Below are 19,571 nucleotides of genomic sequence, written 5' to 3'. Positions count from 1 at the left end.
TGACCAGCTTGCAGCCATGTCTCAGTAATGGCCACCGTGTCATACCCTCCAAGCTGCATTTGAGCCTCTGATTCACTCAATTGATTTCTTATACTCCATGCATTAGTATATAAAACTCTTTTTTGGACAAGACACTCTGCCCTGGGAGTGTTTGATGGGACAGTGTAGAGGGAGCTTTACTCTGTATCTAACCCGTGCTGTACCTGCCCTGGGAGTGTTTGATGGGACAGTGTAGAGGGAGCTTTACTCTGTATCTAACCCATGCTGTACCTGCCCTGGGAGTGTTTGATGGGACAGTGTAGAGGGAGCTTTACTCTGTATCTAACCCGTGCTGTACCTGCCCTGGGAGTGTTTGATGGGACAGTGTAGAGGGAGCTTTACTCTGTATCTAACCCGTGCTGTACCTGCCCTGGGAGTGTTTGATGGGACAGTGTAGAGGGAGCTTTACTCTGTATCTAACCCGTGCTGTACCTGCCCTGGGAGTGTTTGATTGGACAGTGTAGAGGGAACTTTACTCTGTATCTAACCTGTGCTGTACCTGCCCTGGGAGTGTTTGATGGGGCAGTGTAGAGGGAGCTTTACTCTGTATCTAACCCGTGCTGTACCTGCCCTGGGAGTGTTTGATGGGACAGTGTAGAGGGAGCTTTACTCTGTATCTAACCCGAGCGGTTCCTGGTAGACGCAGGAGGTATTACACATGCCTCATGCCCCGGTATTAATATCTGTCAACTTGTCAAGAACAAATACTCAATATCAAAATCAAGTGGATCAAATTCCTATAAGCTACGAGAGTGAACGATGTTGAAGTTTCAGTGTTTTCTCTGAACTGTTCTCCCTCTCCCTCCGTGCTGTTTTGAGCAGGTTATCTTTGCCCCACCCAGCAGTGTTTGGTATGAACACTGTAACTCAGAGCACTCACACCCTGGGGCAAGTAAGCTTGATCAGCCATCTCTGATGTCACTTCCCTCGATCGGCAGTCAGACACCTGTGTGGGGATTGAGAGCCGGACTGTGAGGTGCTCCCCTTCAGAGCAACGTAGGACTTTGAGACAACGAGAAGAGAGACAGACCTGAGGGGACAGAGAAAGAAAGAGAGGGAGAGGCGGAAGGAGGTGGAGAGAAGGCGAGGGAGACAGGCAACGAGAGAGAGAGAGAGGGTGACGAGTCAGATAGAGAGAGGGAGAAAATCCGAGAGACTGATAGAGAGATACCAAGAGCGACAGAAAAAGGGACAGATACAACATCAGAGAATATGCAAGGGAGAGTGACGCAGTTAGAATAAAAGAGAACAGGACAGAGATACAGTTAGAGACGGAAACACGGAGAGAGGATCAGGACTGGCAGAGAGCAAGAGAGAGATAGTGAGACAGACGGGGAGAAAAAAAGGGAGCAGGAGAGAGACCAGTGGAGATAGGATCAGAGAGAGAGGCAGGGTGCAGGAGAGAGATAGAGAGGCAGGTGTGCTCTTCTGTCACAATCTGACTGTGGACCCAACAGTTTGCAAAGAGGTGGGCAGAATCTGTGAGACAAGTGCTTGGACTCGTGCAGAGTATGGAGAGTGACCTGCAATCGGTAAGTGCTCTCCCTGTCTGTAACATTGTGAGACCCACAGTGTGTTTACCGAGCAGTAAAGGAATTCAAGGAGACCAATCGCATAGAGAGAGTAAACACTCGGGAAACAACTGGATGATTGCGCACTGGTTGGGTATGTGATGGCATGGGTCCAAGGGAGGCCAACAGGGGAATCACAGGTCAGGAAGCATTATTTAGCATAATGTGAAATTTATAAGTGACGGAATTCGATCGCAGGATTTACAGCCCTGGCTTCCCACACTGGACAAATCCTCGCTGCGCGATTCCCAGCAACCTGGCGAGCCAGGAACATCTGTCACACCGGCCACATCTGTCACACCGATCACATCTGTCACACCGACCACTGTCTCGGCCAGTTGGATTGACGTTCTGCTCCTCTTCCACTCATCCTCTTCTCCCTGCCTTTCTCTCTCTCCTTTTCCTCTTGCACTGTCCCTTTCACAGCCCCTTCAGGTGGGGGAGGGAGTGTCTCCCCTCTCCCCCTTGGCTGGAGGACACAGGAAGGTTCCTCTTGGGAGAGGGGGAGGGGAGGGGAAGTGGAAGGGGAGGAGGAGGGGAAGGGAGGGGGAGGGCGAGGGGAGGAGAGGGTGAAGAGGAGGGGAGGGTGAGGGGAAGGGGAGGGGGACGCCCAGAGGTGGGAGGGGAGAGTGAGGGGATGGGGAGGGCGAGGAGAGGGGAGGGGAAGGCGAGGGGAATGGGAGGGCAGGGGGAGGGTGAGGGGATGGGGAAGGCAGGGAGAGGGGAGGGGAGATGGAAGGGATGGGGAAGGCGAGGAGAGGGGAGGGGAAGGCGAGGAGAGGGGAGCGGAGGGGAGGTGTTGGAGGAGGGGGAGGGGAAGGCGAGGAGAGGGGAGTTGGAGGAGATGGGGAGAGGGGATGGGAAGACAAGGGGAGGGGAGGTGGAGGGGGAGGGGTAGGTGAGGAGAGGGGAGCGGAGGGGAGGTGGAGGAGGAGGGGGAGGGGAAGGCGAGGAGAGGGGAGCGGAGGGGTGGTGGAGGAGGAGGGTGAGGGGAAGGCGAGGTGAGGTGAGTGGAGGGGAGGTGGATGATGAGGGAGGGGGAAGGCGAGGAAAGGGGAGGTGGAGGGGGTGGGGAGGGGGAGTGGATGGGGAAGGCGAGGAGAAGCAGAGGGGAGGGGAGGTGGAAGGGGAGAGGTCTTCCTGCTTTGTCTTCCTCAACCTTGTCTTCAGCTCAATGGCCTCGCTCTACCCTTCTCCTACAATTATCTCCAGCCCTCCATCCCAGCTCAGTGTCCGCCCGTTCCAACCTGGCCTGCTGTCTCTATCCCTCCTCCGACCACTATTCAGCCATTGGCAGCCGTGCTTTCAGCCCTCTGACCCCCACACTCTGGATCTCCTCCGTAAACCCCTCCCTTATTGTCGTATTCTCCTCAAAGCTACCTCGCTGAGCTTATCTCCTATTTCCTGCTCAGCACCAACCCATTTCTGGGGCATGTTGTTACTTGAAAGGCAAGATAACTATGAAGAAATATGAAGGGTGGGCTATCCCAGCATTCATAGTAATAGTGAAAGCCCCCTATTAAAACCATAGGATCTATTGGGTTCTATCTGTAATTACAGTTCTATCTATCCATAACAAAAAGCATTACATTTGATACACATTTCCTGTCTGTCACACTTGTCGGTCACACTTCAGGTTCACACTCAACTTTCAAAGACAGGTGTAAAGAAACAAAGGAACTTTACAGATAACAAACTACGGTAGTCAGAAAATCTGCAGTCTCATAATTGACATCTGTATGAGCTCATACAGTGTTTACTTAACAACAGTAGACTTTGTAGTCTTAAAGAGACACGTACCTAAATTATGTTCTTGATCTTATTAAAACATCCATAGTCTGACTTGCTGTGGGAGATTATCTGCTATAATATAATTAAAATGGTGCAAATAGTGTACACTTCCTGTCCTTCATGGGACTGAAAGCCGATAAATCCCCAAGGTCTGATAATCTGCATCCCAGAATACTAAAAGAGTTAGCCATGGAAATAGTTTTTTTTTAATTTGTTCATGGGATGTGGGCGTCGCTGGCGAGGCCGGCATTTATTGCCCATCCCTAATTGCCCTTGAGAAGGTGGTGGTGAGCCGCCTTCTTGAACCACTGCAGTCCGTGTGGTGAAGGTTCTCCCACAGTGCTGTTAGGAAGGGAGTTCCAGGATTTTGACCCAGCGACGATGAAGGAACGGCCGATATATTTCCAAGTCGGGATGGTGTGTGACTTGGAGGGGAACGTGCAGGTGGTGTTGTTCCCATGTGCCTGCTGCTCTTGTCCTTCTAGGTGGTAGAGGTCGCGGGTTTGGGAGGTGATGTCGAAGAAGCCTTGGTGAGTTGCTGCAGTGCATCCTGTGGATGGTACACATGCATTGGTTGTCATCTTCCAAAATTCTATAGATTATGGAACAGATCCTGCAGATTGGAGGGCGGCAAATGAAACTCCACTATTTAAAAAAGGGGGGAGAGAGAAAACAGGGAACTACAGACCGGTTAGCCTAACATCAGTAGTAGGGAAAATGCTAGAGTCTATTATAAAGGATGTGATAACAGAACACTTAGAAAATATCAACGGGATTAGACAAAGTCAACATGGATTTATGAAAGGGAAATCATGTTTGATAAACCTACTGGAGTTTTGTGAGGGTGTAACTGGTAGAATAGATAAGGGAGAACCAGTGGATGTGGTTTATTTGGATTTTCAGAAGGCCTTTGATAAAGTCCCACATAAGAGATTAGTGTGCAAAATTAAAGCACATGGGATTGGGGGTAATATACTGGCATGGATTGAAAATTGGTTAACAGACAGGAAACAGAGAGTAGGAATAAATGGGTCTTTTTCGGGGTGTCAGGCAGTGACTAGTGGGGTACCGCAGGGACCAGTGCTTGGGCCCCAGCTATTCACAATATATATCAATGATTTGGATGAGGGAACCAAATGTAATATTTCTAAGTTTGCTGACGACACAAAACTAGGTGGGATCGTGAGTTGTGAGGAGGATGCAAAGAGGTTTCAAGGCGATTTAGACAAGTTGAGTGAGTGGGCAAATACATGGCAGATGTAGTATAATGTGGATAAATGTGAAGTTAGTGCAGAATATTACATTGTGCATTACATGGTATAATGCTCTTTATAGAACAGAATATCATCGACTTACCTTCAGCAACATCACACAATATACAATTATTATACCACTCCCTGTCACACTACGTCACAGTCCTGATGTCACACTACAGATGTCGCACTACTGACTTTACATTCCAGATGTCATTCTCCAGAAAACACAATACAGATTTTATATTCCAGGTGTCACAAAACAAATGTCATACTGCAGACTTTATAGTCCAGATGTCACACTCCTGATGTCACACTACAGACTATATATTCCAGATGTCATACTTAAGATTACACAATACAGACTTTATATTCCAGATGTCACACTCAAGATGTCACACTCCAGACTTTATATTCCAGATGTTAAACTCCAGATAACATGATACAGACTTTATATTCCAGAGGTCACACTCCAGACTTTATATTCCAGAGGTCACACTCCAGACTTTATATTCCAGAGGTCACACTCCAGACTTTATATTCCAGAGGTCACACTCCAGACTTTATATTCCAGAGGTCACACTCCAGACTTTATATTCCAGAGGTCACATGCCAGACTTTATATTCCAGAGGTCACACTCCAGACTTTATATTCCAGAGGTCACATGCCAGACTTTATATTCCAGAGGTCACATGCCAGACTTTATATTCCAGAGGTCACACGCCAGACTTTATATTCTAGATGTTACACTAAAGTCATCACCCTCCAAATATGGACTCCCCCACAAGTGGAAACATCTTCTCTACATCTACCCTATCAAACCCCTTCATAATTTTAAAGACCTCTATCAGGTCACCCCTCAGCCTTCTCTTTTCTAGAGAAAAGAGCCCCAGTCTGTTCAGTCCTTCCTGATAGTTCAAGCTTTTCAGTTCTGATATCATCCTTGTGAATCTTTTTTGCACCTTCTCCAGTGCCTCTATATCCTTTCTATAATATGGAGACCAGAACTGTTCACAGTATTTCAAGTGTGGTCTAACCAAAGTTCTATACAGGTTTAACATAACGTCTCTATTTTAAAATTCCATCCCTCTAGAAATGAACCCCAGTACCTTTTTTGCACTTTTTATGGCCTTATTAACCTGTGTCGCTACTTTTAGTGATTTGTGTATCTCTACCCCAGATCCCTCTGCTCCTCTACCCCATTCACTCTCTTATTATCCAATCAGTATGTGCCCTCCTTATTCTTCCTACCAAAATGTACCACCTCACACTTATATATATAAAAATACATTTGCCAATTACATGCCCATTCTGCAAGTTTATTGATGTCTTCCTGTATTTTGTCGCAGTCCTCCTCGGTATTAACTACACACACCAATTTGATGTCGTCTGCAAATTTTGAAATTGTACTTCTGATTCCTGAGTCCCAATCGTTTATATAAATGGTGAACAACAGTGGTCCCAGCACCGATCCCTGTGGAACACCACTTCCCATCTTTTGCCAGTCTGAGTAACTATCTTTAACCCCTACTCTCTGTTTTCTGTTTTGTAGCCAGCTTACTATCCATTCTGCTACTTGTCCCCTGAGTCCACATACTCTGACCTTAGTCATGAGTCTACAATGCGGTACCTTATCGAAGGCCTTTTGAAAATCCAAATATATTACATCTACTGCATTACCCTCTCTGTTACTTCTTCAAAGAATTCAATAAGGTTGGTTAAGCATGACTTTCTCTTCTGAAATCCGTCCTGACTATTCTTTATTATATTTTCGTTCTCTAGATGTTTCTCCATTACATCTTTGAGTAAAGATTCCATTATCTTTCCCACCACCGACATTAATCTAATTGGTCTATGGTTCCCTGGACTGGTTCTAGCTCCCTTTTTAAATATAGGAACAACATTATCTGTCCATCAGTCCTCTGGCACTATTCCATTTTCTGTTGAGTTTTTATATATATGTAATAGTGCCTCCGCCATCTCTTGGGGTCGCTTGTCAAAAGCTTTGTGAAAGTCCATTTACACAGCATCCACCACATTTCCCCAGCTACCATATCCATCACCTCTATCACGACCTTCCTTTCTGAAATCCATGATGGCTGTTTCTAAATATTTACTCTTCATCCAGATATCTTGTGATTACACCGTTAATTAAAGATTCCAATATATCCCCTCCCGCAGGTATTAAATGAATTTACCCGGGTTAGCTCTGTCTCCCTTTTTGAAAGTGGGTGTTACACTGGTCACTCTCCAGTCCTCCGACACACATCCATTCTCAATAGAACCTTGAAATATACACTTCCAGGGCCTCTGCTACTTCATCCCCCCATTCCCTCGGCTCTTGATCTACTTCATGAGATCTGTAACTGGGACATACACAAGGGGGCACATTACGACCAGTCGGCAGACAGTCTTACATCTCTTCCCCATTTTTATTTTCATTGACTTTGTCACCCTGAGTGTCCTATGGGCCAGTTTAATGCCCGCAGGGACAGTGTTGTGGTTTGAGCTTGTGCCCATTGTGGACTGCCTAGTCACTGCTCCAAACTTTGTTCCTATCGGGCACTCACAGCCAGCGGACTGAAGGAACTGCCCTGCCGTCACTCTGGGCTGGATTAGCACCAGTGTGCCACGCAGCCACCACTCCCCTGGGAGTCACCATGCCCTATGTGCAGGCTCAGCTGTTGAACGCCCTGCTCCCTGTCAGCCGTGGCTCGGTGGGCAGCACTCTCGTCTCCGAGTCAGAAGGTCGTGGGTTCAAGTCCCACTCCAGAAACTTGAACCCATAATCTAGGCTGACACTCCAATGCAGTACCGAGGGAGCACTGCACTGTTGGAGATGCTGTCTTTCAGATGAGACGTTAAACTGAGGCCCCGTCTGCCCACTCAGGTGGATGTAAAAGATCCCATGGCCACTATTTCAGAGAAGAGCAGGGGAGTTCTCCCTGGTGTTCTGGCCAATATTTATCCCTCAACCAACATCACTAAAAACAGATTATCCGGTTATTTATCTCATTGCTGTTTGTGGGATCTTGCTGTGCACAAATTGGCTGCCGTGTTTCCTACATTACAACAGTGACTATACTTCAAAAAGTACTTTATTGGCAGCATAGCGCTTTGGGACGTCCTGAGGTGGTGAAAGGAGCTGTAGAAATGGGAGCTCTTTCTTTCTCTGATGTGGGACGTTGTTTTTCTGATGTCAGGGCCGATTTGCCAATATTGTTCGTGTCACACAGAATAGGGCAGAGGGTGTGGAAGGAGTCAGATCTCCTCACAGATCAATCACACTCGCATTGTGACCTATTTTCTCGCTCTCCCAGCCCTGTGCAGTTTGGTTTCCATGTCGCTGCTGGCCCTATTATATGCCACAGATAGCTCCTCTTACACACTGTGCTCAGGGAGGAAGTCAGTTACCATCCGACAGTAACCAGCACACTCACAGACTCTACAACTAATCCCAGAACCTCCAGCGCAAATCGCAGCGCGCAAGGCAAGGGTAGAAACTGAGATCATTTTATGCAGGATATGTGTGTCTCAGTGTCAGCTCCTGTACGTGTACAGTACACAGCGGGTAAAAGGGAACGATTCACTCCTGTCTGATACTGTACGGCCCGTGTGTGTCTCAGTATCAGCTCCTGTACACGTACAGTACACAGCGGGTAAAAGGGAACGATTCACTCCTGTCTGATACTGTATGGCCCGTGTGTGTCTCAGTGTCAGCTCCTGTACACGTACAGTACACAGCGGGTAAAAGGGAACGATTCACTCCTGTCTGATACTGTACGGCCCGTGTGTGTCTCAGTATCAGCTCCTGTACGTGTACAGTACACAGCGGGTAAAAGGGAACGATTCACTCCTGTCTGATACTGTACGGCCCGTGTGTGTCTCAGTATCAGCTCCTGTACGTGTACAGTACACAGCGGGTAAAAGGGAACGATTCACTCCTGTCTGATACTGTACGGCCCGTGTGTGTCTCAGTATCAGCTCCTGTACACGTACAGTACACAGCGGGTAAAAGGGAACGATTCACTCCTGTCTGATACTGTACGGCCCGTGTGTGTCTCAGTGTCAGCTCCTGTATTTGTAGAGTACACATTGGGTAAAAGGGAACGATTCACTCCTGTCTGGTACTGTTAGACTGGGTAAGGACGGCAGGTTTCCTTCCCTGAAGAACATTAGTGAACCATAAGATCATAAGAAATAGGAGCAGGAGTAGGCCATCTGGCCCCTCAAGTCTGCTCCACCATTCAATCAGATCATGGCTGATCTTCGACCTCAATTCCACTTTCCCACTTGATCCCACCCGATCCCCATATCCCTTGATTCCCCTAGAGTCCAAAAATCTATTGATCTCAGTCTTGAATATATTCAATGACTCAGCATCCACAGCCCTCTGGGGTAGAGAATTCCAAATATTCACAACCCTCTGAGTGAAGAAATTCCTCCTCATCTCAGTCCTAAATGGCCGACCCCCAGCTTCTCTTCTTAGAATCATAGAAAGGTTACAGCACGGAAGAAGGTCATTCGTGCCGGCTCTATGCAAGAGCAATCCAGCGAGTCCCACTCCCCCGCCCTATCCCTGTAGACCTGCAAATTTTTTCCTTTCAAGTACTTATCCAGTCCCCTTTTGAAGGCCATGATTGAATCTGCCTCCACCACCCCCTCGGGCAGTGCATTCCAGATCACAACCACTCACTGGGTAAAAAAGATTTTCCTCATGTCACCTTTGGTGCTTTTGCCAATCACCTTAAATCTGTGTCCTCTGGTCCTTGACCCTTCTGCCAATGGGAACAGTTTCTCTCTATCCACTCTGTCTAGACCCTTCATGATTTTGAATACCTCGATCAAATCTCCTCGCAACCGTCTCTGTTCCAAGGAGAACAACCCCAGCTTCTCCAGTCTATCCACGTAACTAAAGTCCCTCATCCCTGGAATCATTCTAGTAAATCTCTTCTGCACCCTCTCTGAGGCCTTCACACCTTTCCTAAAGTGCGGTGCCCAGAACTGGACACAATACTCCAGTTGTGGCCGAACCAGTGTTTTATAAAGGTTCATCATGACTTCCATACTTTTGTACTCTCTGCCTCTATTTATAAAGCCCAGGATCCCGTATGCTTTTTTAACCACTTTCTCAACCTGCCCTGCCACCTTCAACGATTTGTGCACATATACCCCCAGATCCCTCTGTTCCTGTATCCCTTTTAGAGTTGTGCCCTCTAGTTTATATTCACTACAAACCATCTTCTTAAACCCCTCTCCCCTGCCCCCTCCATCCTCACGGCCAACAACAAATGCGAGGAGCTCATGGAATTCTTTGTCATTAAGATTGAGACCATCAGTTCAGCTGCCTCTGCTGCTTCCTTCCTTTCCCCAGCCCACCGAGCCAAACTTCCCCTCCAGTTCCCCCCTGTCCTCGCCCTGAACTCACATCTTTCTCTAGTTTCTCTCCTATCTCTCCTCATGCCCTCTCCAAGCTCTTGACCATGAGACCCACCTCCTTCTCCCTCGACCCTATTCCCACCAAACTGCTGACCACCCAACTTCCCTTCCTGGCCCCCAGGTTAGCTGATATTGTTAACGGTTCCCTCTCCTCAGGAACTGTCCCCTTCCCCTTCAAATCTGCCATCATCAACCCCCTCCTCAAAAATCCCACCCTTGACCCTTCTGTCCTTGCAAACTCCCGCCCCATCTCCACCCTCCCTTTCATCTTCAAAGTCCTTGAATGTTTTGTCACCTCCCAAATCCGTGCCCATCTTTCCCACAACTCCATGTTTGAATCCCTCCAATCAGGTTTCCTCCCCACTACAGCCACTGAAACGGCCCGAATCAAAGTCACAAATGACACCCCATGTGACTGTGACCGTGGTAAACTCTCCCTCCTCATCCTCCTCCACCTGTCTGTAGCCTTTGACATGTTGACCACACCATCCTCCTCCATCACCTCTCCTCCGTTGTCCAGCTGGGTGGGACTGCCCTCTCCTGGTTCCATTCTTATCTATCCAGTCGTAGCCAGAGAATCTCCTGCAATGGCTTCTCTTCCCGCTCCCGCACCGTAATCTCTGGAGTTCCCCGAGGATCTATCCTTGTCCCCCTCCTATTTCTCATCTACAGGCTGCCCCTCGACGACATCATCCGAAAACACAATGTCAGATTCCACATGTACACTGACGACACCCAGCTCTACCTCACCACCACCTCCCTCGCCCCCTCCACTGTCTCTCATTTGTCACACTGCTTGTCCGACATCCTGTACTGGATGAGCAAAAATTTCCACCAATTGGGAAAACCGATGCCATTGTCTGTGGTCCCCGCCACAAACTCCGTTCCCTCACCACCGACTCCATCCCTCTCCCCGGCCACTGTCTGAGGCTGAACCAGACCGTTCACAACCTTGGTGTCCTATTTGACCCTGAGATGAGCTTCTGACCAAACATCCCCTCCATTCACCAAGACCGCCTACTTCCACCTCCGTAACATCGCCCGTCTCCGCCCCTCCCTCAGCTCATCTGCTGCTGAAACCCTCATCCATACCTTTGTTACCTCCAGACTCAACGATTCCAATGCTCTCCTGGCCGGCCTCCCATCTTCCACCCTCCATAAACTTGAGCTCATCCAAAACCCTGCTGCCCGTATCCTAACTCGCACCAAGTCCTGTTCTCCCATCACCCCCTGTGCTCACTGACCTACATTGGCTCTCAGTCCGGGAACACCTCGATTTTAAAATTCTCATTCTCCTGTTCAAATCCCTCCGTGGCCTCACCCCCTCCCTATCTCTGTAACCTCCTCCAGCCCTACAACCCTCCGAGATCTCTGCGCTCCTCCAATTCTGGCCTCTTGTGCATCCCCGATTTTAATCGCTCCCCCATTGGCGGCTGTGCTTTTTGCTACCTAAGCCCTAAGCTCTGGAATTCCCTCCCTAAACCTCTCCGCCTCTCTACCTCTCTCTCCTTTAAGGCGCTCCTTAAAACCTACCTGAAAGTTTTTGATCACCTGTCCTAATATCTCCTTCTGTGCTCGGTGTCAAATTTTATTTGATAATCGCTCCTGTGAAACACCTTGGGACATTTTACTATGTTAAAGGTGCTATATAAATGCAGACTGTTGTCGTTTCCTGCAACTATGCCCTCTAGTTCTAGATTCTCAGCCAAGGGAAACAGCCTCTCAGCATCTACTCTGTCGAGCCCTCTCAGAATTTTACATGTTTCAATGAGATCACCTCTCATTCCTCTAAACTCCATAAAATAGAGGCCCATTCTACTCAACCTCTCCTCATAGGACAACCCTCTCATTTCAGGAATTAATCCAGTGAACCTTCGTTGCACCCCCTCCAAGGCAAGTATATCCTTCCCTAGGTAAGGAGACCAAAACTGTACACAGTACTCCAGGTGAGGTCTCACCAAAGCCCTGTACAATTACAGCAAGACTTCCTTACTCTTATACTCCAACCCCCCCACAATAAAGGCCAACATTCCATTTGCCTTCCTAATTGCTCGCTGTACCTGCATGTTAACTTTCTGTGATTCGTGTACAAGGACACCCAAATCTCTCTGAACACCAATATTTACTAATCTCTCACCATTTAAAAAATATTCTGTTTTTCTATTATTCCTTCCAAAGTGAATAATCTCACATTTCCCCACATTGTACACCTTCTTGCCCACTCACTTAACCTGTCTATATCCCTTTTGCATTCTCTTCACAGCTTACTTTCCCACTTAGCTTTGTATCATCAGCAAACTTGGATACATTACATTCGGTCCCTTCATCTAAGTCATTAATATAGATTGTAAATAGCTGAGGCCCAAGCACCGATCCTTGTGGCACCCCACTAGTTACAGCCTGCCAGTCTGAAAATGACCTGTTTATCCCTACTCTCTGTTTTCTGTCCATTAACCAATCCTCAATCCATGCTAATATATTACCCCCAACCCCATTTGCCCTTATCTTGTGCAACAATCTCTTGTGGCACCTTAACAAATACCTTTTGAAAATCCAAATAAACTACATCCACTGGTTCCCCTTGCTAGTTACATCCTCAAAAAACTCTGAGATTTGTCAATCACGATTTCCCTTTCATAAAACCATGTTGACTCTGCCAAATCATGTTATGATTTTCTAAGTGCCCTGTTACCACATGCTTAATAATGGATTCTAGCATTTTCCAGACGACTGACCAGTTGGGCTTTTAGAATAATATTCACAGTGCTGGTCTGGTGCCAATCCAAAAATTACCAGATTTATTACAATCAGTTCCACAATTTACGTGGTGAGATTTGAACTCCTGACCTCTGGATTTCCAGCCCAATACCGGGACCACAATTCTACTGTACCCAATTGAGACCATTCATTCCTTCATTCATTCCATATGCCCCAAACTTTACTCCTAGTTGTCAGAAATCACACAGATCTGTTCAATTTCATCCGCAATAATCAAAGCAACTTGAAGGTATTGTCCAGGTCAGTCTGTAATTTATTGACTGGTCACAGACACACAGACTGCTCATGTTACGTTACTGAATCGAGGTCATTCATATACATCCAACATAGTACGGGATCCAGCACCTATCCCTGGGACACCCCACTCAATACATCTCCCCCAACATCAATCTCTGGGACACCTCACTCAATACATCTCCCCCAACATCAATCTCTGGGACACCCCACTCAATACATCTCTCAAAACAACAATCTCTGGGGCACCCCACTCAATACATCTCCCCCGACATCAATCTCTGGGACACCCCACTCAATACATCTCCCCCGACATCAATCTCTGGGACACCCCACTCAATACATCTCCCCCAACATCAATCTCTGGGACACCCCACTCAATACATCACCCCGATATCAATCTCTGGGACACCCCACTCAATACATCACCCCGATATCAATCTCTGGGACACCCCACTTAATACATCTCCCCAAACATCAATCTCTGGGACACCCCACTCAATACATCTCCCCGACATCAATCTCTGGGACACCCCATTCAATACATCTCCCCAAACATCAATCTCTGGGACACCCCACTCAATACATCTCCCCGACATCAATCTCTGGGACACCCCACTCAATACATCACCCCGACATCAATCTCTGGGTCACCCCACTCAATACATCACCCCCGACATCAATCTCTGGGACACCCCATTCAATACATCTCCCCAAACATCAATCTCTGGGACACCCCACTCAATACATCTCCCCAAACATCAATCTCTGGGACACCCCACTCAATACATCTCCCCGTCATCAATCTCTGGGACACCCCACTCAATACATCTCCCACAGCCTTTTTTGTGATACTTATTCAAAAGCTTTCTGGATGTCCAAGTGCACGACAGCATAAGGCCGCCAGCATCACTGGGGATGTCGCTTCCTCACAAGAAGGGTCGGATTGTTCAGTCTCAAAGATTTTGCTCAGTCCTATTTCTTTAAATTTGAATATCCAGGTAAATTATCCATTTTATCGTGCGGTTTATAAATTTAAACAGAGTGAAGAGCAAGTTCCCATCCTGAGCCTACCTGTATCACACCCCACAAGTGTTATTTCAATCATAGGTGAAGCGTGGAAAAGGTCAGTATTGGGACCGAGACAGCTCAACTCATCTCAGTTACAGCACAGAAGAAAGGGAGCCGAGGGAGAGACAACAACAACTTGCATTTATGTAGCGCCTTTATTGTAGTAAAATGTCCCAAAGCACTTCACAGGAGCAATTTACAAACAAAATATGACACTGAGCCGTATAAGGAGATATTAGGACAGGTGACCAAAAGCTTGGACAAAGAGGTAGGTTTTAAGGAACGTCTTAAAGGAGGGGAGAGAGGTGGAGGGTGGAGAGGTTTATTGAGGGAATTCCAGAGCTTGGGGTCCAGGCAGCTGAAGGCACGGCCGCCAGTAGTGGAGCGATTAAAATCGGGGATGTACAAGAGGCCAGAATTGGAGGAGCGCAGAGATCTCGGAGGGTTGTAGGGCAGGAGGAGGTTACAGAGATAGGAAGGGGCCGAGGTCATGGAGGGAGTTGAACACAAGGATGAGAATTTTAAAATCGAGGTGTTCCCGAACCGGGAGCCAATGTAGGTCAGCGAGCACAGCGGGTGATGGGTGAACGGGACTTGGTGCGAGTTAGGATACGGGCAGTAGAGTTTTGGATGGCGAGGAGTAGACTGTCAGTGCTGAGAGCAGAGAGAGCTACAGAAAAACAAGTGAAACATTCGAACATCCAGAGTAAGAAGGGAGGTTTGGGGAACCTCTTCATCAAAAAGGGAATGGTGTTAAGGGATCAGTTACCAGGGAAGGAACACAGGAATTTCAGAACCTCGGAACAGGAAGGGGCCATTCAGCCCATCAAGCCAGTTCCAACACTCAATTAGATCATGGCTGATCTGTATCTTAACCACATTTACCCGCCTTTGCTCCGTATCCCTCGTTACCCAACAAAAATCTATCGCTCTCAGTCTTGAAATTTTCAATTGACCCCCAGCATCCACAGCCTTTTTGGGGGAGAGAGTTCCAGATTCCCACTCCCCTTTGTGTGAAGAAGTGCTTTCTGACATCACCCCTGAACGGCCGAGCTCTAATTTTAAGGTTATGTCCCTTTGTTCTGGACTCTCCCACCACAGGAAATAGTTTCTCTCTATCTACCCTATCAAATCCTTTAATCATCTTAAACACCTCAATTGGATCATCCCTTAGTCTTCTATATTCAAGGGAATACAAGCCCAGTCTATGCAATCTGTCCTCGTAATTTAACCCTTTAAGCCCCGGTATCATTCTGGTGAATCTGTGCTGCACCCACTCCGAGGCCAATGTATCCTTCCTGAGAGCCCAGAACTGAACCCAATCCTCCAGATGTGGTCTATCCAGAGTTCTGTACAGCTGGAACATAACTTCCACCCCTTTATATTCCAGCCCCCTCGAGATAAAGGCCAACATTCCATTAGCCTTCCTGATTATTTTTTGCGTCTTGCCACTGGGCTAAGATTCCGATTGAACAGTAGGCCATTGGGCGAGGTATTGGAGCGAGTCTGGCCTCTCACACCTGTACCCAGCATGAGACTCCCTCGAGGGGGCGGAGGATGAGGGAAGCGATGAAATCAACTGGGTCCGCTGTTATTTGTTATTTATATTAATGATTTGGATGAGAATTTAGGAGGCATGGTTAGTAAGTTTGCAGATGACACCAAGATTGGTGGCATTGTGGACAGTGAAGAAGGTTATCTAGGATTGCAACGGGATCTTGATAAATTGGGCCAGTGGGCCGATGAATGGCAGATGGAGTTTAATTTAGATAAATGTGAGGTGATGCATTTTGGTAGATCGAATCGGGCCAGGACCTACTCCAATAATGGTAGGGCGTTGGGGAGAGTTATAGAACAAAGAGATCTAGGAGTACAGGTTCATAGCTCCTTGAAAGTGGAGTCACAGGTGGATAGGGTGGTGAAGAAGGCATTCGGCATGCTTGGTTTCATTGGTCAGAACATTGAATGCAGGAGTTGGGATGTCTTGTTGAAGTTGTACAGGGCATTGGTGAGGCCACACTTGGAATACTGTGTACAGTTCTGGTCACCCTATTATAGAAAGGATATTCTTAAACTAGAAAGAGTGCAGAAAAGATTTACTAGGATGCTACCGGGACTTGATGGTTTGACTTATAGGGAGAGGTTAGACAGACTGGGACTTTTTTCCCTGGAGAGTAGGAGGTTAAGGGGTGATCTTATAGAAGTCTATAAAACAATGAGGAGCATAGATAAGGTCGATAGTCAAAATCTTTTCCCAAAGGTAGGGGAGTCTATAACGAGGGGGCATAGATTTAAGGTGAGAGGGGAGAGATACAAAAGGGTCCAGAGGGGCAATTTTTTCACTCAAAGGGTGGTGAGTGTCTGGAATGAGCTGCCAGAGGCAGTAGTAGAGGCGGGTACAATTTTGTCTTTTAAAAAGCATTTGGACAGTTACATGGGTAAGATGGGTATAGAGGGATATGGGCCAAGTGCAGGCAACTGGGACTAGCTTAGTGGTATAAACTGGGCTATATGGACATGTTGGGCCGAAGGGCCTGTTTCCATGTTGTAACTTCTATGATTCTATGATTCTATGATTCTATAACTTTACCTCAAACTACAAGGACAGAGTTGAGGGGTGAGTGGAACACACACTCTGGCAAACAGGCATTTCAATTCCCCTTCGAGCCAGAGTTTTCTTTCTGGATAAGGGAAGGCACGTTTCGCCCAATAAGGATGTCAGAAACAACCAAAGGAACTCTCCTAAATCACAGATACCCTCCCTGACACCTCCTCATTGGCTGTGAGCTTAGAGTTAGGGTGTGAAAACATTTAGCCTCTCCTCCTTTTTCAATAATCTTGCTGTAATAAAGTTCGCACTCCTCACTGACCTCGAGACATTCCCCATGTGTAGTGGATTCCACCGCTCCATGGGGAGGGAAGGAGAGCAGCACGGAATTCCCGAGAGTTATGGTCCCTGTTACTGAGTACTGCAGACACATGAAGAATTGCTCGTCTGTCTCTGCTGGTTGGGACCTTACACAGGTTCCATTCCATTACCGTGCATGTGAGTCAGTGTGTGTGTGTGAATATTTTTGTGTGTATTTTGTGTGTGTGTTTCTGTGTGTGTCTATGAGCGTATATTTCCGTGCATGTGTATTTCTGTGCGTGTGTGTATTTCTGTGCGTGTGTTTCTATGTGTGTTTGGTATTTCTGTGTGTGTGTGTATTTCTGTGCGTGTGTTTCTATGTGTGTTTGGTATGTGTGAGTGGTGTGTGTATTTCTGTGTGTGTGTATATTTTTGTGTGTGTGTTTCTATGTGTGTGTGGTATGTGTGAGTGGTGTGTGTATTTCTGTAGTGCATGTGTATCTGTGCATATTTGTGTTTGTGTGATGAGTGTATTTCTGTGTGCATATTTCTGTGTGTGGTGTGTGTATTTCTGTTCGTGTATCTCGGTGTGTGATGAGTGTATTTCTGTGTGTGGTGCGTGTATTTCTGTATGTTTCTCTGTGTGTATATTTCTGGGGGGTTGTGGTGTGTGGTAGTGTGTGTGTTTCTGTGTGTGCGGTGTGTGTATTTCTGTGTCTGTGTTTCTGTGTGTGAGGTGTGTGTATTAATGTGTGTGGGAGTGGTTTCTGTGTGTTTGGTGTGCGTGTTTCTGTGTGTGAGGTGTGTGTATTAATGTGTGTGGGAGTGGTTTCTGTGTGTTTGGTGTGCGTGTTTCTGTGTGTGAGGTGTGTGTATTTCTGTGTGTGTGCGGTGTGTGTATTTCTGTGTCTGTGCGGTGTGTGTGTTTCTGTGTGTGCGGTGTGTGTATTAATGTGTGTGGGAGTGGATTCTGTTGGTTTGGTGTGTATGTTTCTGTGTGTGCGGTGTGTGTGTTTCCATGTGTGCGGTGTGTGTGTTTCCATGTGTGTGCGGTGTGTGTATTTCTGTGTGTGTGTTTCTGTGTCTGTGTGGTGTGTGTGTTTCTGTGTGTGTGTTTCTGTGTCTGTGTGGTGTGTGTGTTTCTGTGTGTGTGCGGTGTGTGTAATTTTCTGTGTCTGTGCGGTGTGTGTATTTCTGTGTGTGTGTGTTTCTGTGTGTGTGCGGTGTGTGTGTTTCCATGTGTGTGCGGTGTGTGTATTTCTGTGTGTGTGTTTCTGTGTCTGTGTGGTGTGTGTGTTTCTGTGTGTGTGTTTCTGTGTCTGTGTGGTGTGTGTGTTTCTGTGTGTGTGTTTCTGTGTCTGTGTGGTGTGTGTGTTTCTGTGTGTGTGCGGTGTGTGTATTTCTGTGTCTGTGCGGTGTGTGTATTAATGTGTGTGGGAGGGGATTCTGTTGGTTTGGTGTGTGTGTTTCTGTGTGTGTGCGGTGTGTGTGTTTGTGTGTGTGTGCGGTGTGTGTGTTTCCATGTGTGCGGTGTGTGTGTTTCCATGTGTGTGCGGTGTGTGTATTTCTGTGTGTGTGTTTCTGTGTGTGCGGTGTGTGTGTTTCCATGTGTGCGGTGTGTGTGTTTCCATGTGTGCGGTGTGTGTGTTTCCATGTGTGCGGTGTGTGTGTTTCCATGTGTGCGGTGTGTGTGTTTCTGTGTGTGTGCGGTGTGTGTATTAATGTGTGTGGGAGTGATTTCTGTTGGTTTGGTGTGTGTGTTTCTGTGTGTGTGCGGTGTGTGTATTTCTGTGTGTGTGTTTCTGTGTGTGTGCGGTGTGTGTGTTTCCGTGTGTGTGCGGTGTGTGTGTTTCCATGTGTGCGGTGTGTGTGTTTCCATGTGTGCGGTGTGTGTATTTCTGTGTGTGTGTTTCTGTGTGTGAGGTGTGTGTATTTCTGTGGCTGTGCGGTGTGTGTATTTCTGTGTGTGTGTTTCTGTGTGTGTGCGGTGTGTGTGTTTCCATGTGTGCGGTGTGTGTGTGAGGTGTGTGTATTTCTGTGTGTGTGCGGTGTGTGTATTTCTGTGTGTGTGAGGTGTGTGTATTTCTGTGTGTGTGCGGTGTGTGTGTTTCTGTGTGTGTGTTTCTGTGTGTTTCTGTGTGTGTGTTTCTGTGTGTGTGCGGTGTGTGTGTTTCCATGTGTGCGGTGTGTGTATTTCTGTGTGTGCACGGTGTGTGTGTGCGGTGTGTGTGTGAGGTGTGTGTATTTCTGTGTGTGCACGGTGTGTGTGTGCGGTGTGTGTGTGAGGTGTGTGTATTTCTGTGTGTGCGGTGTGTGTGTTTGTGTGTGTGTGTTTGTGTGTGTGTGCGGTGTGTGTGTTTGTGTGTGTGTGCGGTGTGTGTGTTTCTGTGTGTGTGTGCGGTGTGTGTGTTTCTGTGTGTGTGTGTTTGTGTGTGTGTGTTTGTGTGTGTGCGGTGTGTGTGTTTCTGTGTGTGTGCGGTGTGTGTGTTTCTGTATGTGTGCGGTGTGTGTGTTTCTGTATGTGTGCGGTGTGTGTGTGTGTGCGG

The 19,571-nt window shown here is 47.3% G+C and overlaps 1 protein-coding gene across 1 annotated transcript in view; it reads left to right on the top strand.

Moving 5' to 3' along the window:
- The first annotated feature begins 1,002 nt into the window (after positions 1–1,002).
- Positions 1,003–19,571, top strand: part of LOC137322321 (matrix metalloproteinase-21-like) — a 49,098-nt gene continuing 30,529 nt past the window's right edge. The window contains exon 1 of the mRNA XM_067985343.1: positions 1,003–1,571. The gene's annotated coding sequence lies outside the window, so the exon portion shown is untranslated. The remainder of the gene's footprint in view (positions 1,572–19,571) is intronic.

Source organism: Heptranchias perlo, chromosome 1 (genome assembly GCF_035084215.1).
Source record: "Heptranchias perlo isolate sHepPer1 chromosome 1, sHepPer1.hap1, whole genome shotgun sequence".
Lineage (NCBI taxonomy): Eukaryota > Metazoa > Chordata > Chondrichthyes > Hexanchiformes > Hexanchidae > Heptranchias > Heptranchias perlo.
The sequence above is the reverse complement of the archived record's forward strand: the minus strand, read 5'-3'. Positions and strand labels throughout refer to the sequence as shown.